Source organism: Panthera leo, chromosome F2 (assembly GCF_018350215.1).
Source record: "Panthera leo isolate Ple1 chromosome F2, P.leo_Ple1_pat1.1, whole genome shotgun sequence".
Lineage (NCBI taxonomy): Eukaryota > Metazoa > Chordata > Mammalia > Carnivora > Felidae > Panthera > Panthera leo.
Genome location: NC_056695.1, coordinates 51,670,786 through 51,696,065, shown reverse-complemented (window position 1 = coordinate 51,696,065; position 25,280 = coordinate 51,670,786). Strand labels below are relative to the sequence as shown.

General features: G+C 38.0%; 1 protein-coding gene and 1 pseudogene across 3 annotated transcripts in view; both read right to left on the bottom strand.

The window, feature by feature from the left end:
* OXR1 (oxidation resistance 1) overlaps positions 1–25,280 on the bottom strand; it is a 362,974-nt gene that overhangs the window by 106,008 nt on the left and 231,686 nt on the right. The gene's annotated exons all lie outside the window — the stretch shown is intronic.
* On the bottom strand, positions 19,814–20,468 carry LOC122211254 (annotated as a pseudogene).

Below are 25,280 nucleotides of genomic sequence, written 5' to 3'. Positions count from 1 at the left end.
AGATGTGGTTTATCGGTTAGCCTTGGTGGGCGGTGGAAGCAAGAAAAGGAAGGTCATTTTCCAGATACCGTCAGTTTTACAGTGATGGGTTTTGGAAAATGAATATTTTATCAAACCGAACTGTACACCTGGCAATGTGCCAGGCAGCAGTGAAGTCTATAAAAGCACTGGTTTTGGAGTTGGACAGATAAAATTACAAGTCCATTTCTGTCTACAGGTGTGACCTTGGGCAAGTTGTGTGACCTCTCAAAATCTGTTTCTTTGTCTAGAGAATGGAGATTATACAAGCATCTCCACCTCATAGGGTTATATGAAGATTAAATGAAAGAATACACATAAGTACCCAGCCCAGTCCGTGAAACCTGGTAAGACGGTAAGCGTTCAGTAAATACTAGTTATTATTAAATGCTCTATTATATATTTTCTCATTGAACTCTTGCAACAGTCCAATGGATAGTAGGACACAGAACACAACAGATGCTAGAAAGATAGCTTCTGAACCATGAACAGTATGTGTGCCACAATAAGGAGGCTGGAATATATGTAGTAGGCAATGGTAAATCTTTTGAGGGTTTTAAGAGAGAACCAATGAGTTCTATGTTTTAGAAAGATCATCAAGATGATGGTATGGATAATGGGTTGGAAGGGCAGGGAGAAAGAAGACAGGTTAGAAGTCCAGTTAAAAATTGCTTGCAGTAAATCACCCTGAGTGATAGTACTATGGGAGGGGTGCCTGGGTGGCTCAGTCGCTTAAGTGTCCAACTTTGGCTCAGGTCACGATCTCAAAGTTCGTGAGTTCGAGCCCCACGTTGGGCTCTGTGCTGATGGCTCAGAGCCTGAGCCTTCTTCAGATTCTGTGTCTCCCTCTCTCTCTGCCTCTCCCCCACTCACGCTCTGTCTCTCTCTCAAAAATAAGTAAACATTAAAAAAAAAATAGTAGCATGGGAAATCCTAAATGCAGCACTATAGACCTTCAGAAGGGATGGCTGGCATATCCCTTGTGACTTAACCTCTACCTCTTCCTGTATCCTATAATGGCAAAAGCTTTAGGGCTTGCCTATATGCTAATTCTTTCAAGCTAAGAATTGTACCAGTGACTGGTGGTCTTTTCAGATTCATTTTCTTTGTTACTAAGTGGCATGAGTTTTTGATCATCAATGAAAGGCAACAAGTAAGCTCCCTTCTAGAACTGGAAGAACTAAATAATCAGTATGATTGTTTCTTGGCCTTAGGGGAGAAGTAGAAGCATATTCTCTAAAAGAACTGAAGTTTGAGGGGCACCTGGGTGGCTCAGTCGGTTGAGCTTCCGACTTTGGCTCGGGTCATGATCTCACGGTCCGTGAGTTCGAGCCCCACGTCCAGCTCTGTGCTGACAGCTTGGAGCCTAGAGCCTGCTTCAGATTCTGTGTTTCCCTCTCTCTCTGACCCTCCCCGTTCATGCTCTGTCTCTCTCTGTCTCAAAAATAAATAAACATTAAAAAAATTAAAGAACTGAAGTTTGATTTCTTACCATTTTTGTCATCTTTATTTGTAGATGATGTCATCATCATCCATCTATACATTAATTCAAGAGTAATATATTACACAATGGTAGCGTTGATGTAAAACACCAACACAGGTTTACCACCTAGTGTTTCATCTATTTCTGCTTCAAAAAGCCAATTTTCTTTATCCCAGCATTTAATGTTTCCACTGTAAAAAAGTAATCTCTATCCCCTATTTTTGCTAGAGATTCTCAATAGTAAAAAGTATATTTCAAAGAGCAAGGAATTTAATGGAATTTAAAAGCATGTTGAAGGCAACTCTGCCAGAATGCCAGAAGCCAGATAAATCAGGACTGCTCTCTTGCTTGTGTCCCAGCATAATATATATCTTAAGAAATGGATGCGAAACCAAGTTTTCTTTTGAAATACCACGTTTTGTATCCCAAATTCTTCCCTTTCTGCATGTGCTCTGATCCAGTTTTGCTTAACAAGACATGCTTTATCAGAGTTGCCTTGATTTCAGTTGTTTGCATAAGAGGGTCATGTACTTTGAGGTACGTGTGGTGACGACATGACAGAGAACTATCTGGAGATAGAAAAGAGTCCAGACATAAAGAAGAAAAAGGGTTTCAGCATTTTATGTTTTTTCAGGATTTGCAGTTTTAAAGTGATAAAAGCAAAATGTGTGTTAGCCCTTTAAAATTATTACTTATGGGGCACCTGGCTCAGGTGGTTGAGTGTCTAACTGTGGCTCAGGTCATGATCTCACAGTTTGTGGGTTCAAGCCCCGTGTCAGGCTGTGTGCTGACAGCTCAGAGCCTGGAGCCTACTTTGGATTCTGTATTTCCCTCCCTCTCTGGTTCTCCCCCGCTCATGCTCTGTCTCTCAAAAATAAACAATGAAAAAAATTTGTTTAATTATTGTTAAACTGGGGCACTTGGGTGGCTCAGTCCGGTAAGCACCTGACTCTTGAGTTTGGCTCAGGTCATGGTCTCTCTGTTCGTGAAACTGAGCCCCATGTCAGGCTCTGTGGGTCATACTGTGGAGCCTTCTTTGATTCTCTTTCTTCCTCTCTCTCTGCCCCTCCCCCGATCACACATGGGCACACATGTGCTCTCTCAGTCTCTATCTGTCTGCCTCTCAAAATAAATAAAGATTTCTAAAAAAAAATTAAAAAGTTATTGAACACATTATCATGTTGCATTTAAAATGTTAATCATATAAATTTTAAAACTGGTTTGAAATATACGATGAAAATGAGAACTGTAAATGTTCTAAATAACTTATTTAAAAATATACAGTATTAAATTTATTTAATGTGTCTGAAACTGAGAAAAGTTATCACAACACTAGTGAATAATAACCATGAGATCTTTTCCTCAAGTTTAAGACTTGGTGGTAGTGGTTGTTTTTTGATTATTACAAGAATCTACAAATGTTAAATCAGGAAATGAGCTTTGAGACTTGGAAGAAAAAGTGGAGGAAAAAAAGACATTCCTAAATACTATCACACGTTTAATAAATGTGAATGAGTTTAAGAAAAAAGCAAGAAAATTAGATACTTTTAAAGTAAAAAAATTACAACCACGATTAATCATCCAGACAGAGTAAGTGCTAAGAAACCACAAGAAAAAATAAGCAAAAGTTAGCAAATGAATTTAAAAATATGAAAAAAGACTGAATTAAAAGGGAAAAGCCACCAAACTTCAACCACAGCCATGTCCTACTGAGAATGACATTTGTATAACACCACAGGCAAAAAAGCAGGAAAGACTAGTTTTTAAAAACTGATTTCCATAAACACCTCAATTTAACCATCAAAAATTACAAAAGGTAAAAAGGTCTTTTTAGTGAACAGGCTGAGACAGCAAATATCATACTTCTACTTAATAATTTAATTTTTAGAACTAAATAACAGAATTTGTGTTTAACTGCATAACCCTGACTTGCTTCTAGTAAGTGAGCTTCTAAGTGAGCTTGATAGTTTCAACCCTGAGATATTTCTCGCTTGTCTAGGTTGATTTTTCTTTTTCTTTTTTTTTAATGTTGACTTATTTTTGAGAGACAGAGACAGAGACAGAGTGTGAGTGGGGAGGGGCAGAGAGAGAGGGAAACATAGAATCTGAAGCAGGCTCCAAGCTCTGAGCTGTCTGTCAGCACAGAGCCTGACGCGGGGCTTGAACTCACAAACTGTGAGATGATGACCTGAGCTGAAGTCAGACACTGAACTGACTGAGCCACCTGGGTGCCCCTAGATTGAGTTTTCAATTCAATTTTTTTTCTTGTAAGAAAACACACACACACACACACACACACACACACACACACACACACACACACACAAATAAAACCTTGAACACACCAAGATAGTATTTCATGATACAAAAGAATTTTTTAACCCTGAAAATTATAAATAGATCAGTACTTGAAAAGATATGAACTTAAAAGAGCAAATTTCAAGCACATAGAAAAGAAAAAGGTATGCATTAAGTATAACTAATTCCTATAATAACTTATAAATAATCTAATATCCTTTTATGATAAAGTAAGCATATGAAAAATAGAAGAATATAGTTCAGTTTAAAAAAAAATTAGGTGTCACATGTGACACCATTTCAGTAAGATAGGGAATTTTTTTTTTTATTCTCAAGTTAGATTACATACAGTGTAGTTTTTGGCTTCAGGTGTAGAATACAGTGATTCATCACCTGCACATAACACTCAGTGCTCATCCCACCAATGCCTTCCTTAACGCCCATCACCCCTTTAGCCCATCTCCATCAACCCTCAGTTTGCTTCTGTATTTAAGAGTTTCTTATGGTTTGCCTCCTTCTCTGTTTTTTACTTTTTCCTTCCCTTCCCCTATGATTATCTATTAAGTTCCTCAAATTCCACATACAAGTGAAATCATATGATATCTGTCTTTGACTGACTTATCTTGCTTAGCATAATACCCTCCAGTTCCATCCACATTGTTGCAAATGGCAAGATATCATTACATTTTTGTTGCCGAGTATATTTCATTGTGGACATATATACACACACACCACATCTTCTTAATCCGTTCATCAGTTAATGGACATTTGGGCTTTTTCCATATTTTGGCTATTGTTGATAGTGCTACTATAAACATTGGGGTGCATGTACCCCTTCAAATAAGCATTCCTGTGTTCTTTGGATAAACTCCTAGTAGTGCAATTGCTGGGTCATAGGGTAGATCTATTTTTGGTTTTTTGAGGAGCCTCCACATTGTTTCCCAGAGCAGCCCCACCAGTTTGCATTCCCACCAGCAGTGCAAGAAGGCTCCGATAGGGAAGAATTACTGATGACATAGTGCAGAATCCCCTTGGTGACTAAGGTGGTTGAGGCTAGGAGACCTAAACTGTAATTAACACAGTTCAGGTCGTCACCATGTCTCACTGGAGTAACCTGTCCTATTTTCTTCAAATCCATGTTCCAGAATGAATCGTTTAAAACTCAAATCTGACAGGGAACATCACATGATGCATCAACCAGCCACGAACAGAATCAGTGATGTGGCTAAAAGGCGAGTGTGTAGATCCTTGTTATAACTCGTGTGCTGTTAGTGCTAATTTATTCATTATACCAACTCTTTTTGTTTTTCTTTTTTCAGCAAGGATGAACCCTTAGTTATCCTGAAGCCCCAGATTCATTTCAAGTCTGGGCTAAAAGACAGTTTTGACATTTTGATAATCTTGATGAAGCATGGAAATCAGGATGAGGAGGGGGAGCAGAGAGGGGACGCTGCAGGCCTATCTAAGCACATTGTGTGACATTTACCTGCCATCTTCTCCTTACCTATAAAATGGAAACAATGTTAGTCCTACTTACTTCATGGGGCTATTGGGGAACTTCATGTAAAATTAGAATGTATGTTAAAGGTCATTACAAATCATGCAGGGCAGAGCAAATTCAATAATTCTCTATTAGAAATAGCAGATTTATAATTGAGATACAGGTAAAGAAGAATAACATTTCCAGTGCTCATAGTCAGAAATGAAGTTTAATTATGAGGGTACATCAAGTCACTGGTTAACTCTGAGACCTCATTTTGTCAGTATTACCACCCTCTCCAGGCATTCTGGTATTTTGTTGTTGTTTGTTGTTGTTCCTTGAACCAAATTCATTTTCATCCCCTAATTTTTGCACTTATTATCCCCCTCTACATGGTTAGCTACTCCCCTGGATGCGTGTATGGCTTCTCATCATTTGGGTTTCAGCTCTAATGATACCTTCTCATCCATGCCCCCCATCAATATCAAAGACCACTGTGCCACAGCCCTGCCCCACTCCAATTTCACATGACCTTTATTTTCTTTTTAACATTTATCACCTAAATCTCTTATTTATTTTTTAGTTGTTTATGGATAGTCACTGCTACGTAAGAGCATTGTGCCCTTTTTTTGGAAGGAGGACCTGACTGACCAAGCAGTCTGTCACTAAGCAAGATCAAACTGCTAACATTCTGGATGACAGGAAGTTCACAGTGACCTTGTCAAATCAGAGAGACGATCTGTTGGAAACTTGACTTTCCAGATGAACGAGGTGGGGAAGGAAACATACAAGGACAAAAAACACTGAACAGAAATAGACTCAGGATAATTTTTTTTTTTTTTGCTTTGCCCTTACATATAAGAAGTTGGAACCGGCCTAACATATTAAGCAAATAACAGTTTGGAGAGTAGAATTTCTTGTTCTTTTTTGTCAGTACCCTGCAACCTGAATCCTATGAAAAATGAGATTGAAGTAGCCTGAAAAGATGAAATTGACAATTTTCTACACGCTGCATTTGGATAAGTAAAGATATTCTTCTATGAATTAAATTCAAAATGTACGTACTTATTGTTCAGATAACTCATTTTCCTATAATTTCTATTCTATAGCATATGAAATGTTATTTTAAAATATTTGCTCTTAGTCTCATCCCCTAAGGCAAAATTGTGATATGGCACACCTACTTATTGGCATTCCCCAACATCTTCTTTCAAAAATTGTATCTTCTTATTTTTTTTTAACTAAGCTCTGTGCTAAATGTTGGGCTCGAACTCATGACCCCAAGATCAAGAACTTCATGTTCTACTTACTGAGCCAGCCATGTACCACCGTCTTCAGCTTTGAGACCCTTAATTCCCCTCCACTCACTGTTTTATCTACCTGTTCCACAACTCACTCTGTAAAGCCCTGCTTTCAGCTTTCAGCAGATCTCTGTTTGGTGTTTCTTCTTCTAAATTCCTACTCAAAATTATATATAACCCTACTGTGGCACTTAAAGAAGTGTATGATATAAAAAAAAATTTTTTAATGTTTATTTTTGAGAGAGATAGACACAGAATGCAAGCAGGGAGGGGCAGAGAGAAGGGGACAGAATCCAAAGCAGGTTCTGGGCTCTGAGCTGTCAGCACAGAGCCTGATATGGGGCTTGAACCCACGAACCGAACTGTGCGATTATGACCTGAGAAGATGTCAGATGCTTAACCAACTGGGCCACCCAGGTGTCCCAAGAAGTGCATGATTATAACTGTGTATGTGTCTGTCTCTCTCATTAGATTCTACTTGTACTACCAAATATATAGTCCCGGCGTTTATTTGTTACACAGCATAGCAGGTGTTCAATAAAGGTTTCCATTTTATACTTCTCCATTTTGTTAACTTTAAAAAAAAACCATTTCCCATATGTTACTTTATTATTGCTGTTTGACAGCCAACAGAAGTGGGGTTGGGTCATTTGTTTTCATATTTTTCTATGTTAAAAACTCATACCTTCTTTTTAGAAAAAAAATTCCAAAAGTGATGAAGTAAAGAGGATTTGTTATGTGTGACTGTGCTGTTTAAGAAAGACAACTATTTTCCATTTAACTGGAAGGAAAGTATATTGAAGAAAATCCCAGTGAATAGATGAATCTACATATAGTTCAATTTTCCAATTAATTTACTCAGTCATCTGAGTGGTTTGAACACAGACTCTAGAGCAGGGCCTTGGGTTTGAATTCTGGCTCCAACACTCGCTATTAAGCTTGTTTGACCTTAGGCAAATTCTTCATCTTTCTGTGCCTTAACTTTCTCATTTGTAAATGGGGCTAATAATTATATCTAATGCACAGGGTTGATCTGAGGACATATTCAACAAATATTTATTTAGGACATATTATATACCAGGCTCTGTTCTTGATATGAGTGATCAAATATGAAAAAAAAAAAAAGCTTCTTCTTCGTAGAGTTTGCATTCCAATTAGCAAGATAAACATAAATACATATATATGTGTTAGAGATAAGTGCTAAGGAGAAAAAGAAAAGCAGAGAAGAGGAATATGAACTGTTGAGGAACAGACGAGATTTGGAATTTTAGATAGGGCAGCCAGGGAAGGTCACACTGGAAAGTCAACTTCTGAATACAGACTAATGAAAGTGACTGTAGTGGCAGCATCAGTCTCGATGGGGAGGCCTTCGATGCAGAAAGAACAGTAAATTGCAAAAACCTTAAGAAAGAAGCATGCCTGGTGGGTTCAACGGACAGCAAGAAGGCCAGTGTAGTTGAAGTGGAGTGAACAAGGAGGAAATTATAGACAACAGGTGTGTGTGTGTGTGTGTGTGTGTGTGTGTGGCACACACTTGTGCCCATGCAGGCGGGTGATCAGGTCAGGCCCTGTGTGCTGTCATGACAACTTCAGCTTCTGAAGAGAAACGGGAGCCTTGCAGGAGTTAGGCACAGGAGGAGTGACAGAAGGAGATTCATGTTGTCGCATATTTCTCCAGCTGTCTCACTGAAAGCTGACCGGTTGGGGGTGGGGCGGCAGGAGTGGGGTGGGAGTTGGGGAATTTTGCAGAGGAGAGCAAAGGCAGCAAGAAGGAGGCCAATCAGGGAGCAATACTAGTTAGACTGCAGTTGTTGTCATAAGATGATGGAATCTGGACCCAGGAGGAAAGATGCAAAGTGGGAGAGGAAAAAGAAGAGTCTAGAATTACACCAATATTTCTTGGACTGAACATCTAGAAAAATGGTGCTTATGAACTGAAATGCTAATGTATGATTCTTACCATCATGTCTAAATGTATTAACATATTAAGTAGTTAATATATGTAAAGCACTTAGTATAGTACCTAACACCAAGTCACTCTTCTGTTCATGTTTGCTGTTATTACTAATAAATTGAGACAGGAAAATTTTAAATCCCTGTATTTTATTAAATGGCAATTGTTCATGTTAGAGTTACAACTTATGGTCTCTGGAAATCAAGTGACTGACATGAGAAATTGAAAGACTCTCCACTGGCAGGGACAGGAAAGGAAACAAGATTTTCAAGTACTAACCAAATTCTGACTCCTTGAATCCTCCTTTTCATACCTACAAGTGCCTTTAATACAGCACCTCTTTCTTTTCTTTACTCTGGACTTTTGAAAGTATCCCTATCCTCATAAACAACACACACACACACACACACACACACACACACACACACACACACTACCTTTTAAAAAACAGTCTCTGTTTCACACTCACTATTGCAATGGAATTTACACTAAGCAGTACTGCTTTAAGTACCATTGAAGTTCCCTGTGTTTTGAAGAAACAGCAGTGACATTTATTTTTTACTATTATGTTCCTGAAACTGTGAAAGCCAATACAATAAAAGTATGAGAGAATTCTGAAATTCTAAACAGTTTAAAAGAAAATAACGCACTTTTGGCTTCTATGTGATGGTACCTGTGTCCTTCTATGCAGTGCATTTCTCATTGGTGAACTATAGATGAAATTTCAAATTGAAAATATTTGAAGTCTGTTTTATGGCAGAAAAAGGGTCCTGGCTATGGCAGTAACTATGTGACTCATCTTATCTGGTTCCATTGATATTGTATCAGTACCCCTTCCTGAATATCTAGAACCAGAGAGTGGGACCCTTTCCACAGTTACTATCGCAATTCGTAGTGTTTTTTCCAGTGGGCATTAGCTTATACCTACCTAGAATTCTGTTTCTGTGTAAGGTAAAGCTCTATTAAAATGTATGTTCATGTGAAAATTCCATTTTAGTTTAAGTCTTTATGTATAACAGGGCCTGATAAATAAATTAACACTGGGGACGAACAAATAGACAACAAACTAGGGTTTGGTTGCTTTGACCAGACCAAGAAATTAATGCAAACAAATGCAGAAAGATACTAATTGCTGGCAACCCACCCACCCCACTCCCCTCCACCATGTCTTCCTCCAAAAGTCGGGGAGTTAGACAAAATTCTTTGTCATACAAGGATTCCCAAACTCACTGTTAAACATACTTACATTTTCTAAAGCCAAAAAGCCTTACTGTAATTTACAGATCGATTTGTCTCTTAAGTGGAAGGAACAAAGATAGGAAAGGAATTTGGGAATCTAAGTAACCTCTTTTATTTTTAATGCCACGGAGGTGCTGTGGGCTGTGGTTCTGCTAATTCAATAAAGGATACAAGCTCTCAGAGACTGGCAAGCATTCAGCAGGGGGATTCAAAAATAACTAGGACTCTGCTGGAAGTTCTCTGGGGAGAGATCTCACAGTGCTCCTTGTCATTCAGACAGTGAGTTAATGGGTTAATTAAAATGCGGAATTCATTCTCTTTAGTTTGGGGAAAATTCTTTCATTTCTTCTTCCTTCCTCCTCCCAATTTCCACTTACACATAGGCTTGTCTAATTTTTTTTTTTAATGTTGATGCTTAGAATTTATAAGCAAATAGTATTTCATGGTTTATAAGGTACTGTCTTATACATTTCATATTCAATAGTTTAACTGGCTCAATTTTTTTTTTTACAAATTGTCTTCACAATTCTATGATGAAGAAATTATTCAAGTTATTCATATTATTTCTGTTCTTTAGATGTATAACTTTATGTATGTATGCATGTATGCATGTATTTTGAGAGAGAGACCACGAGTAGGGAAGGGCAGAAAGAGAGAGAGAGAATTCCAGGCAGGCTCTGTGTTGTCAGCACAGAACCCAACATGGGGCTCGATCTGACGAACCATGAGATCATGACCTGAGACAAAACCAAGAGTCAGATCCCTAACCAACTGAGCCACCCAGGAGCCCCTAGATCTATAATTTGAAGCTCTAAGAATAGTTACTGGATCACTAAGTACTCAGAGTTTTAAGGAACAGAACCATAACTTGAACCTATGTCTTTAGTTTTAAAACCTTGTACTCTTTCCATTTCATGACAGTTAAATTTTGGTAGTTAATGTACTAATAAAATTCTTTGAGTATTTTCCAGAGACTCAAGAACAGGTAGAACCACAGGATAAGGGAATCAGGGTAAAGGAAGGTGGTGAGGAGAGACCAAAACTGGCAACGGATAAGCCAGCCACATAACAAAGAAAGAATACTCTTCACCTGTTTGAATGTGAAATGCACAGCCTTTATCATATTATGCAAGTACTAGATTTATCTATATTTTCACGGCCATATTTCATGTCTAGAACAGCATGCCTTATCAGGTGTACCACCAAGATTGAAAAATTAATTAAACCATGATACACCATCCATCAATTTTAAAAAGCTAAAATGGGGGGGCAGGCGATGGAGGGAAGGCAGATCTTAGAATCAAAGAAATACAGTATTGGTAACTGCAGAAGGTATGAAATTTCTGTAAATAAGTCATAACACAACCTTACTAGACAATCAATAAGCATTTATTAAGTGCCTATGGATGGGTACAATGAAGCAAAATGCATAATCTAGGTGAAGAAGCTTAAGTGCTATGTATGAAATATTAATTACTATCCTTCAGTTTCACAGTGTTGACCACTGCTAAAAAAAAAACAGATCCATTTGTGCAAAAAGATGTCTGAGTGTGCAAGCATCAAGAGGGTACAAGGTAAAGAAGGGAGGAAGAGGAAGAGGAGGATAGGAGGAAGCAACTAGGGGAGGCGAGGATGGCCTGGAGGAGACGTGGAAGAATGGAGGAGGGATCGATCTAATTTAACCAGGAGCTTCACTGAAACTCAATGGTGGTCTGAATCCGGTCTGTACCAGCTCCCCTGATTATATAAGCAATAACTGCTGTCCTATGTATGAAATGATACTTGAAAACATCAGCTTTCAAAAAGGGTTTCATACATTGTTCAATCATCTCTGGCTTCATGTCTAATACTGAAGATTTTTCCATCCTTGCATATTTTTTGAATCATGAAGACTGAAAACTAGACAATTTCTCAGATTTGAACTAGTTATTTCTCAAATTTGAACTAAATGTAATGATTAAATGTTGGGCAATGCTTGGAAATTAAATCTTGTTATGACTGGTGATCAACTTCCTTGATGACCTAAAAGCTTTAGAATTTGTGATTAAAATTAAAAAGTTGTCTGAGCTGAAACTAATCATCTAAATATTTTACTTGGGCATTTTGCATATATCATGATTACCATCCCAAAATCTGTGTGCTGAACTGGAAAAATGAAATTAGATTGTTTCTAATTAAAAACATTTCTGTTTCTGTAATGAGAATTGTATACATAAATTGCCCTATAATGTGAAATAATTACTTTTGAAATTACTCAAATAAAAAGAAAAGATCCTCAACCTTTTAGCTGTGCATTATGCTCATGAATTTATTACTAATTTGAAAGAGATAATATCCTCAACATCATTAAGCCTCATGACTAAGTGGTAATATTACACATTCTGATGTTGTCACATAGTTGCTGTGATTGAGGAAAAACTAACCTAGTAATGGTAATCACTTCTTTAGAAAGGCAAAATTATAAATAAATAATAATGCAGAGCAATTTTATTTTTAAAAGTCAATAATGAATTCCATCAGCTGCATGCCATTAAAAATCAAAGAGGTTACTCACATGCATCAGATCTTTTTATAGCTTTATTCCTTCCATTTAAAAGTACAGGCCGATCCATCAATAATAATAATGTTATTTTGACTTGTTTGACCAAAACTTAATAAAAAAATACAAAAACCTCCTATTTCTCTCCTCATTTCTCTGGAGCCCAGAGAACTTAAAGGAATAAAATGCTGAAGGAAAACAAATGCATTTAAGCCAAGTGTTAAACAGATGGTGAGGAGAGTCTAATGAAATGTATTACCAGTTTTTGAAACCCAGAGCAGTGGTGATAAAATATAAGCATGTGACTTGATCACTGTTACTACCTGAGCTGTGCACAATTTTTCAGTTAGGGGCAAGGTAAGACAATATGGAAACCTTATTGACAAATGACTTCCAGTGAATGCATGAAAAGAAGTCACTGATGACTTGTTATAAGTGGCCATTGTACATGAAAACTTCAGATCACTCTAAATCACTATGTCTGAATCTATATCTGGGAGCAACTCCTGATAGAATTGTAGTTAGCAGCAGTACCTATAGTAAATCAGGGACAAATAATGTACATGCACCGAAAGTCTTTTTTAGATTCTATATTTAGATTTAGTATTTCAGCATAGTTTACCCTCTCTGGACCTCCCCTACCAAACATTCCCTTTTTAGAAGCAGTAACCAAGATTTCTATATAGCTTATCCGGATTTTGAAAATACAACACAAAGCCAGCCTTATCTGACTTTCCAAAATGACTTCTTTAAAGCTGAGAGCACTTACACATACCTTTGCGAGGGCAGAACATTTCTGAGGTCCTCCCTTCAAATCTACTCAGCCAGCAATATGCTGCTTTCAGGAAGAGAGGACAGGGATTGTGGTTCTGGTGCTGCCCTGGGTAATACAACACTTCCTGTCTGGGAGAGTGCCCTCTCCTCCCACCCGGTGCCTGACCCCTGGTGGCAGTGTGGGAGATTCAGAAGTTTCCGTTTCTGCACACAGGAAACTGTACCCACCTTGTGACTGTGGACTTGCTCTTGGCTCATCGAATATTTTGGAAACAGTGCCAGCATGCTCCGCATAATATGTTACTAAGTTGACCCTACAAGTCTACCATGAAATGACAAAATAACTCCGTATCTAACTTCTGTACAGTTTCTTATCATAAGGTAAATCAATGGCATGACCACCTTTAACAAATCTCTATTATTTAGTCTTAATAGCACTGACAGGCAGTACATTTGATAAGCTGGGTACTGACCTAGCTGGTGTTTTGTACCTTTACAGGTATTTAAATGCTGTGAGCTCACTGTTCAAACGTAAGTTTCATTTTTCCCTTAGAACCTCCAACTGCATCATGATACAGTATACCTTATATTAATATTATGCTATTATTGTTATTTCTTTCTGTGTTTTTTTTTTTCCCCAGTTAGTACAGGAGAGAGTCCACCACAACATCCATCATGGTGCTGAACACTTAGTAATTGAATGAATGCATAGAAGTCATAATAATTCTCTCCTTGTGCCCTCTTAATCCACATTCCCTGTTAGCTCTATGGAAGCAAATGGCAGCCTCAAGAGCCTGACTTTCTCTGACTCCATGCGAATGTCTTTTAACTTCAAAATCCTGGAGAAGATTTTGGTGGATGCTTTTTTTTTTTTTTTTTAATTCTCTCCTGTCATCACATTTTTTATGAGATCCTTCAATGCAGCTCACTGAGATATACACATATAATTCTGTATTTTATTTGGGGGTAGGAATCATGATCATAGAATGCAAAAAATATCAACTCAGATCCTTGCAAGTCCAAAGATTACTGGATGCCAAGACAGTGGGCTTCAGGGGCAGTTTAAAAGATATAAAGGTCAGTAAAAACTGTGTGCAGAGTTAGGATACTGTAACGAACTAACAATGGTTATAAAGGAAGCAGAGTTCATGTTACTACCAGTTTATAAAAATGACACTCTATATCACAGCAAAGATACTAAGATTTTGTATGCAATACAGAATCTATAGCCTTCGCCAAGTTCTGACAGCTCCATAATGAACTACTCATTGCCTAGTAAAGCAAACCAATGCTTTTTAGAGGGAAATGTTATAAACTGGCACTATGATTCATTTTCAAATAAAGATTTATGATGTCACATCTTTCCTATGGAACTACGTTTGTATCCACTACAAACTCTTTATTTGGCACCTTTAAGAGTTCCAGTAGTGTGGCACCTGGGTGGCTCAGTCAGTTAAGCTTCTGACTTCAGCTCAGGTCACGGTCTCATGGTTGTTCTGCTCCTGAGTTCGAGCCCCTAATTACAGTGCAACCCCTGCTTCAGATCCTCTGTCTTCATCTCTCTGGCCCTCCCCACCTACACAGGCCCATGTGCGCGCTCTCTCTCTCAAAAATAAATAAACATTAAAAGAGAAAAGAGTTCCTGCAGTATTCTCTATGAATGCTATTCAATAAGACAACATATGTAAAACTTCTAGTAAAGTTCCTGATATTCTGCTATAACTAGGTCCTTAATAGATATTAATTTCCATTCTTTCCCTTAATGACATGGCTGGCTTAAAGTAATGCTAATGGCCACAGTGCCTTACATATGTTTAATGCTCTATCATTTACGAAGTGCTTCAGCTAATATTCTCCTGTTATGTACACAACCACACTGGGAGATGCTGCTTATCCTCAAAAGTTTTGCCGAGTTAGCTATGTACAGAAAATGACAGACTGTTTCCTCGCAGCTTTAAGTGGTGAGCAAAAAGAGAGGGCAGAGGTGTTCTGAAGATGTGCTGATGTTCATCTTCAAATAATTTAGCATAGCTTCAGACTCCCAGGAAACAAGAACAGCACATAAAAATGGAAGGAATTGGTTCTTTTTTTAAACTAGACTTCTTGTTAAAAGCACACACACACACACACACACACCCTGAACAAAATATACACACGTGGTTTTCAACATCTGCAGAAGATGCAAAGGAGGGTTTTGACATTTCTATATCTCACATAGATGGGAATGCTATCTATATTTGCATTGTGTTTGAATATGAACAAGAAAGCTACAAAAACACACACATTGTCATATCAAACACGCTTGTGAACTGGTATGTGACAGGTGCCTATATAAGCAAATATCTACATCTATATATGTGCCATATCTACACAAGATAGAGATTTCCCAATGTTTTGTCATTTGCTCTTTCTTATTTGCTCTCATTAGGAATCTGATAGGAGCTAGACGTGACTCACTCATCAGTTAAGTGTAGTTGTTTCAGGGTTTTGTAAGACCAACTCAATATTTTAATTGTGTTTAGACCTGCCCATTAGGCCTCTGATGTGCATAGTTTCCTATGAGTAGTACTGGTTCTTAGGCACTGCTTTCTCTTAGCTGTCCATCACCTTTGGGATCCAGGTTGCTAAGAGCTCTTCTTTAAAAATACAGTAAAACCTTGCCTTGTGAGTAACTTGTTCTGTAAGTGTTCCACCAGAAGAGCAAACATTTCTAATAAATTTTAATTTATGATGCTGAATGTCACATGATCACAACTGAGCCAATGGTTCTCTCTCTCTCTCTCTCTCTCTCTGTCTTGCTGCGGGATTGTGGGTGATTGTCTCCCATACTCAGATGCTCTGTCTCAGGCTGTGGTGTTTGGCAGGAATCAGTGATTTTTCAGAACGTTGGAAGGTGCCCACAACTGGCACTAGTGTGTTTTTGTCACTTCAAAGCACCTACGGACAGCCCTCTGCTTTTCCAGACAAGAGTAAGCTAAGGAATGCTTTGCTTCATTCTAGGTCATTGGATAGGTTCCTTCTTAAAGTTGTACAAAAAAAAAAAAAAGAAAGAAATATTCCATTGAGTCAATAGATAGCAGTGATTCCATTAGTGATAGTGCAAGTTGTCCTACACAATAACCCTCCTCTTTCTTGTCTGCTTCACACCAGCCATGAAGGTTTTCAAAGGTAAGTGCAGGTTAATTTATTTTTCTTTATATTTTGTATTTTCTTTATTATTGTGTATTACAGTATTGTAACCATTTTTATATGAATATTTTGGGGTTGTAGAATGAATCATCTGAGTTTCCACTATTTCTTATGGGGAAATTCGCTTTGATAAGTAAGTGCTTTGGATTATAAGCATGTTTCCAGAACAAGTTATGTTCAGAAACCAAGGTTTTAATCTATTTTTATGGGGCACCTGGGTGGCTCAGTCGGTTGAGCGTCCAACTCTTGATTTCAGCTCAGGTCATGATCTCATGGTTCATGGGATTGAGACCCACATTGCTCTCTCTCTCTCTAAAATAAATAATATATATAACATAATATATATTATTTATTTTATTATATTTATTTTATTTATATTATATATGTAATACTTATCTATTTATTTGAGAGAGAGAGAACACACAAGCAGGGAAGAAGGGCAGAGGGAGAGGGAGAGAGAGAATCCCGAGAAGGCTCTACACTGAGCAGTAGCTCAATCCGATGACCCTGGGACCATGACCTGAGCTGAAATCAAGAGTCAGATGCTCAACTGACTGAGCCACCCAGGGGATCCCCTATTCTAGATTATTTTTCTAGCTTAGTTTTTAATTTATTTTCCTGGTTTACATTTCTTTTAATGTTTATTTATTTGGGGGGGGGGGCAGAGAGAGAGGGAGACAGGATCCAAAGCATGTTCTGCCCTCTCAGCACAGAGCCCAACGCAGGGCTCCAACTCAGAAACCTTGAGATCATGACCTGAGCCGAAGTCAGAGGCTTAACCAACTAAACCACCCAGGCTCCCCTTTCCTAGTTTACCTTTTTTTTTCTTTATATTATATCTGTTATTACAGCATGTAGATTAATGAATTTATGGTAATGTGACTTATTTTATTTTTTGAAAGTATTTTTAAAATTTTATTATGGTAAGAACATTTAGCATAAGATATACCCTCTTAAAATAAATTTAAGTGTACCATACATTATTGTTGACTATGATAATGTGACTTTAAATTCCTAAGTGTGTTGGTTTATTTTTATGATATGGATAAATCTGCTTGATTACATCATCAGAGTTTGTTCAAATTGAGCTTTTTTTTTGAAGTTGGTAGAGAAAAGACCCTTGGCTAAAGGAAGATCTATGATAAAAACTCTTTCCAAGACTTGGTTAATTTTGGAATCATGTGATCTTTCTATTTATAGATGTTAATTGTTGGCAGGTAGGATTATAAAAGTACTTTTGCTAATATCACATTACAATGCCAAGGATACAATCTTAACCTGAGATGTGAATTTTACAGGTAGTGCGCACCCTTTTCAAAATGCACCCTGCAGAAGACCAGTAAGAGCACTTCCCCTCTCAGGTGAAGTACTGAATGGGAAAAAACGGGGTCACGATGCTGAATGATGAATGGTGTCAATTCTCAACTAAGATTCTCAAGGGAATGGATGAAGGAGAGGCGATTTCCCCTGGTCCGTAGAAACCCTCTAGCTTCTCTAGGAGAAAGGTTGCTTGTCAAGTATTTAACAAATTTTTTTCTTAACGGAGGGAGTGTTTCAAAGAGATTTTGAACTGCTTATAGCAGCACTTACCGTTGGATACATAAAGGGTATTTTAAGTGTTAGGCTTCATGGAAAAGAAATGCCTCACAAAACTGCTGTTAAGTTTAAAATTCATAAAAGAGCTTTTACTAAAGCAAATCGGGTAGCCTGTAAAAAAACTTAATGTGGTTTACTGAACAACTACATGTTTGAAGCAAGCCTGTGCTAAACACTGAGGTTACAGTGCGGATGCAGCCACCTGTTACACACAGCCTTTATTTATTTTATCATTATTTTTTTTAATGTTTATTGTTGAGAGAGAAAGAGACACAGAGTGTGAGAGGGGGAATGGCAGAGAGAGAGGGAGACACAGAATTCGAAGCAGGTTCCAGGCTCTGAGCAGTCAGCACTGAGCCCGACATGGGGCTGGAACTCACAAACCGTGACATCGCGACCTGAGCTGAAGTCTGACACCTAATCAACTGAGCCACCTCGGCACGCCTACACACAGCCTTTTAAATTCTCTTCTTCCTTGCGCACATACTTTATGACTAAAGAAAAAATAAAGTCTCTTACAGTTCTGTGCTTTTGGGAAACATGTCACATATCAAGCAGGGAGCAAATTTTCCATTCTGTTCTTCCCTCCTGTTACATTGCTCAGCAGTCTGCACTCAGTAGTCAGCATCCCTCCCGCATTCTCTGGGCTACATCAGCTAACGCAAGTGTTGCAGAGTGATGAACAGTTAAGGCTCTGGAGCCAGTCTGCCTGGGCTCAAATCTCTGGTTCTCTACTTTACAGACATGAGGCCTGGGGTAAATTATCAACCTCTCTGCCTCTCAGTTTTATCATCTGTGAAACCAGGATTTTAATAGTTCCTACCTCCTAGGGCTGCTATCAGGATTAAATGACTTAATACGTACATGGTACGTAGAACAGTACTTGGCCTAAAGTAAGTACCCAATAAATGCTAGCTTGTTAAATGATCATCATGAAGAGACAGCTATAAAAGCATGTGTAGAAATCTCACATATTGCCTGCCATGTCAAGACAAGCCATGTTTGTACAACATTTTTTATAATGCAAAAATTGATTAGAATGAACTCTTCAAAACAAAGCTTGAACAAACAAACAAGCAAAAAAGTAGAATCAAACCTATAAATACAAAGAACAAACATGATGGCCCGAGGGGTAGGGGTGGGAGACAGGCAAAATTGGTGAAGGGCAGTGGGAGCTACAGGCTTCCAGTATGGAATAAATAAGTCACAGGAATAAACAGTGCAGCACAGGGAATATAGTCGATGGTACTGCAATCGTGTTGCAGAGTGACAGATGGTAGCTACACCTGTGACCACAGCATATATAGAGAGTTGTTGAATCACTATGTTATATACCTGAAATTGGAACATCATGTGTGACCTGTATTCAACATTTAAAAAAAAAATATCTTCTCTTTTGGGGCACCTGGGTGATTCAGTCAGTTAAGTGTCTGACTCTTCCTTTCAGCTCAGGTCATGATCTTGCCGTTTGTGAGACCGACCCCCACATAGGGCTCTGTGCTGACAGCAAGGAGCCTGCTTTGGATTCTCTCTCTCCCTCTCTCTGATCCTCCCTCATGCTTGCTCTCTCTCTCTCTCTCTGGATCAAAATAAATAAATAAACATTAAAAAAGATTTTCTCTTCAAAATTTATTTTATTTCATATTTTTTATGTTTTATTTATTTTATTATTTTTTTTTAAATTTTACTTCCATTAGAGTTAACATAGAGTGTTCTATCACTTTCAGGTATACAACCTGATACCTGTGTTGATTCAACAATTCTATACATTACTTGTGTGCATCATAAAAATTAAGTCTCAATCCCTTTCACCTATTTCACCCATCCCCCCACCATCTCCCCTCTGGTAACCACCAGTTCTTTACAGTTAAGAGTTTATTTTTTGGTTTGTCTCTTTTTTTTCCCCTTTGTTCCTTTTTTGCTTGTTTGTTTCTCTCTCTCTGTCTTTTTTCCCCCAAGGAGTTTATTTCGGCCAGCCTGGGGACAGGGAGTCTCTGCATCTTCAAGAATGTGTTGGGTCCCTGGCAGTGCATTATGGATTGTGCTGGCTATGCAGCAGCCGGTGGGACAGCGGGAACTTGATCGTCAGTCCCGGAACTGCTGGCCTGAGGGCTGGTGGCACTTGCTGGCTGCAGTCTCCTCCACCTTCGTGACCTGGATCGAGTGAGCCCGGCGCGGTGTGGAGCACCCGCCCGTGTCTCAGTAGCGCTGGGTGACAGCGCCTGCCGAGGTCGGTCCCGGTACTGCCGGTACAGGTTGTGGGCGCCCCTGCGGGAGTCAGAGCACAGCCAGGTGCTGAAGTTCCTCACCCTCAAGGGGCATTTCTCATTTCTCAAACACCTGTCCACAGTCCACGATTTCCCCAGAAGACTTCATCTTCAGCTGAGACACAAGTACCAGAAGCGGGACTCGGTGACAACATGATCAGGTGCAAAGATTCGCATGTAATAGAGGGGTGGAGTGTGGCATTTGGGGGTGGGCAGGAGGCACCCCACTACCTTGTATTCTCCCAGTGTGCCCAAGGCCCTCAGGGCGCTCTCTCTGCTCTGGCTGCCACCCAAGAAAGGAAGTTCTTGTTTTAGTTTCTTAAATTCCATATATGAGTGAGATCCTATGGTATGTCTTTCTCTGACTTATTTCAGTTAGCATTACACCTTCCAGATCCATCCATGTCGTTGCAAATGTCAAGGTTTCATTTTTTTTTTTTTTTTTATGGCTAAGTAGTATTCCATATCTTTCTCCATTCATCTATGGATGGACGTTTAGGTTGCTTCCACATCTTGGCTACTGTAAATAATGTTGCAGTAAACATGGAGGTGCAAATGTCTTTTCAAATTAGTGTTTCCATAATCTAAAAAAAAGCTTTTCTGGTCTGATTTGGAAAATTAAAAATTATCATGAGAAGAGATAAAGAAAGGAAATAAAAGAAAAAATGCAGATCATCGTGATGAATGAGTTTTAAGCTTGATTTCAAGATCCTACAATAAAGTCTACAGAAGAAAATGAATGGTTACATGCATAAGAAGCTATATAGTACATGAAAATTATTATATCCTAAAAGAATTATGTTAAAGTTAACGTCTGATTAAAATATTTATATCAATCAATGGTGCTGTGGAGACTGCCTAATAGCATATATTTTTAACTTTTTACTTTGTAAATTATAATTATTAATTATAAAATATGAAGAGTGTGCCTTGAATATACTGTTTTCATTTCCATATGATGTTCTGCCCCATTTTGTCTTCTACTCTTACTTTATATTTATTTTACATGAACTTGAAAAGGGTATGCTTATCAGACAGAATTTTTCAGCAAAAGGAAGACGATCTTTAGGATTATGGACATCAAGAAGGGGAAACAACAAAGATCGAGAAGAATAAAATGAGAAAGAAAAATGATGAATTGATTAGAAACTGATGAATAAGAAAATAAAATGGAATAGATATTTTAGAAAATAATTCAAGCTGTTTCAGTCATGTAAGTCAATCCTGGAAAAAAGTCAGTTCTCTTGAAAAAAACAGAATGACCTTTTTTGTTGTTTGCACTTTTTTTTTTTTTTTTTTTTTTACCATACAGAGGTATGTAAATTAAAATTATATTATATTTGGTCTATGTGCCTAGACCATGTGCCTAGAAACTGATATAAAAACTGGAATTCATTATTTTATTTTATTATTATTATTTTAAACTTATTTATTTAAATTCAAGTTAGTTAACATACAGTGTAGTATTGGTTTAGGGAGTAGAACTCAGTGATTCACCACTTACATACAACACCCAGTGCTCATCCCAACAAGTGCCCTCCTTAATGCCCATCACCTATGAAGCCCATCCCCCCAACTACTTCCCCTCCAACAACCCTCAGTTTGTTCTCTGTATTTAAGAGTCTCTTATGGTTTGCCTCCCTCTGTTTTTATCTTATTTTTCCTTCCCTTCCCCTACGTTCATCTGTTGTGTTTCTTAAATTCCACATATGAGTGAAATCATATGATATTTGCCTTTCTCTGACTGACTTATTTTGCTTAGCATAACACACTCTGGCTCCATCCACATTGTTGCAAATCAAGATTTCATTTTTTTGATCACCAAGTAGTATTCCATTGTACATACGTACCACGTCTTCTTTATCCATTCATCAGTTGAGATAGTGTGGCATCGAGTTACTTTCCTTATTAAAACAATGTATTACACTTCCTGACAAAAGTCACTGCTTTAGTACAAAAGCAAAATACTCTCCATCACTACCTAAAGGCTAGAAAGGATCCTAGATATCAGCTTAGTTAATTTTGGAACAGTCATTTGGAACAATGAATGGGGAGGGGAGGAGGCAAAGAGAAGAGACTGGGGTGTCCAGGCTGTTTGACCAGTGATGCTAGTTCACGCAGGACAAAGGTTTTACTCCTCCTGCTGTCATCTTTCTGACACCACACTTTCAGTTCTCTGGGGTCTATCCAGTTCGGGGTCAGTAATCTTCAGGGCAACATCTTTGCACTTGGGAGACTCCTTCACCTTGTCCTTGGTCCTCAATATCCCTTCTTCCCCACAAAATGCAGTCCAGTTTGTGTTCTCAGTCTAAGCACAAAATCATGAGGACAACTGAAATCAATACCCAGACTAAATTAGACCTGGCAGAGTGGATTCACTGCTCACAGAGTGGATCATAGGATCCAGACCTAGGAACTCCCTTCCTTCCTTATCCTCTTGCTCACTGAGTATAATAATACACATAGGCCTCTCGGCTGTTCCTTGAACACCAAGCATACTCCTGGCCTAAGGCCTTCACACTTGAAATTCCCCTTTTCTTAGAATGTTCTTCCAAGACATTAGCCTGACTTTGCTTCACCATTATATTAAATCCCTGTTCACATACTTCTTCACTAGAGAGGTCTTCCCTGATTACAGTACCCAAGAAAACACCCCCTTATACACTTTTCTTTCATGACACTTACCACTGCTTCTGAATAACCACCCCCACTAGAATTTAAGCTCTAAGAATGTTCCTTGCTATATTCCTCACAACCAAAACAGCCTCTAGAACACTGTAGGAGGCCAATAAGTATGTGTCCAATGACCCAACCAGAAGTTGCTAGACACAGAAGTTGCTGTGGAAAACCATATTGACTGAATGAATATGTACACACCTGATGCGAGTTTCAAAAATATATTCATAATAATCCAATTTTTTTGTTATTTTAAGGGTTGATTCTAACTTTTGATTTGATCAGACTTGGAGTGTCATGAATGTTTCCTTGTGTTGGTGGAGGAGATGTGGTAAGGGAAATAGAGGAAAGGATCTAGTTTGGTACCAGAAACAATGAAGAAATTCAGGTTAAAGGGGGACCTTGTAAAACCAATTGTGGAAAGGTTAATTTTGAATTATCTGTGGAATGTCCTAATGGATATGGTTAGTAAACACTTGAATTTATAGGTCTATTGTTAATTATAATCTTCTTGGATGGAAATCTAGATTCACGCATCATTTGCTCATCTATGTAAATTAACATTGCTTAGGACAAAGGTATGCTCATTATTCTTTACATAGATTCAACCACTGTAATATTTTATCCCATTTCTTTTACATTTGTGTTTTCTTTCTCTCCATGATATGTAAATATGTGTGTGTGTGTGTGTGTATATATATATATATATATATATATATATATATATATATATATATACATCATATATATATTTATATTTATACATACATACACAGTGTATATACTTGCTGAACCATTTGAGGGTAAGTTACATGCATCATGGTCCTCTGTCCCTAAATACTTAGGTATACTTCCTATGACTATGGATGAATATGGATATTTTTTAATAACCATAGAGTTGTTTTCAACCTCAATTTCACATTGACATAATACTTTTATATGACCCATTGTCAGTATTCCAATTTTGAATAATGACCCAATAATAACTCCAGACAGCATTTTTAATTCTCAAGTTTAAGGTCAATTTCTTCTGCTATGCTTAGCTTTCACAACTACACAAAAATCCAAGAACAACATTTAGTAGTTAATTTTGTTTGCATTTTCCTACCTATAAAAGAATAAGATTTGCAAGGATACTTCCTTACATTACTGAAGTCTATTTCTTGCAGCTCTTTACATTCTATGGTTCCATACTCAAAAAAAAAGGGGGGGAGGCAGGGGAGCCACCATGTGAATAGAAAAGAGTTGCCCAAACTGACCTCTCTATAGTATTTGCTTTGATACTTTTTTAAATGAGCAATAAAGCTTCTTAATGTCCCAGACAGCATTCTTCCTATTATTAAGATCACCTAGTTTGAGTTACATTATTTGTTTTTCTCTCTTTAAGAAAGTAACTGATCAGGAAAGGATGAAGAGTAGTGGTGGAGGGGAACAAAGTCTGTTCATAAAGTATTGTTTGTGATTAAGCACGTGTTCATAAAGTATTGTTCGATACTTTAAGAAGTATCGAAGTCAGCTAGAGCTAATTCACTAGGTTGTCAGTAAAAGTTCAGAGTAGGACAACATAAACCATCAGCATTCCAAACCTAACATGAACAGAGTGGCACAATGGAGGCTTTATTTATAGGAATCCTTTCGCACCCACTTACAAAGTTGCTAAACTGGTTTCTATTTCCTTTGTGGGTGTTTTGGTAAAAGAAGAAAAGCATGTTTTGGCTTGTCACTGAGAGTTGATCTCTAATGGAACGGGAACAGATTTATCAGGATTATTTAACTTCAGAAGAGCCTTAACATGGGTAAAACCCATGCACACATGGACAAATAACTTCCTTCTCACACCATCTGTTTTTGTTTTTCTTTTCTATTTTTTTTTCCGGATGTAAGAAATGCACCTAGATTTATCTACAAGCCATGTCAACAGCAGAGGTTTGACAAGTCCTAGATCTTTGAGAAAAAACAAAAACAAAACCAAAAACACACCAGCAGTCCTTAGCTGCCTACAGAAACCACCACCAGCATGAGCACACATATGTTTGTCATGAGGCTACTGGAAGATTTGCTGTTAAAATACATGAACTTGAGCAAGCCTTCACAAAACAGATGCCTTAAAAAAGTCAAATGGGAGGGCTCCAGTGTAGTGGTAGAAACAGGGGCTTTGAAATCAGATACATCAGAGTTTGAATTCTCTCTCTGCCGCTTACTGTGTAGTTTTGGCTGAATTATATTCAAAGCTTTCTAACCCCCAATTGCCTCACTAATTAAAAAGTAGAAATAACATCTACCTGCTAGGGCATTAAATTAGGGTTAAATGAGATATTGCATGTGAAATGTCTAAATACAATGTCTATCAAATGGTAGGTACTTAAAAATAATTCCTTGAGCCCTTCAGTATGCTGACAAAAATGGATTTAATACAAAGTGGGATTGATTTAAGGCCAAAGGTATGGAAAGAAGGGACCTGAGGCT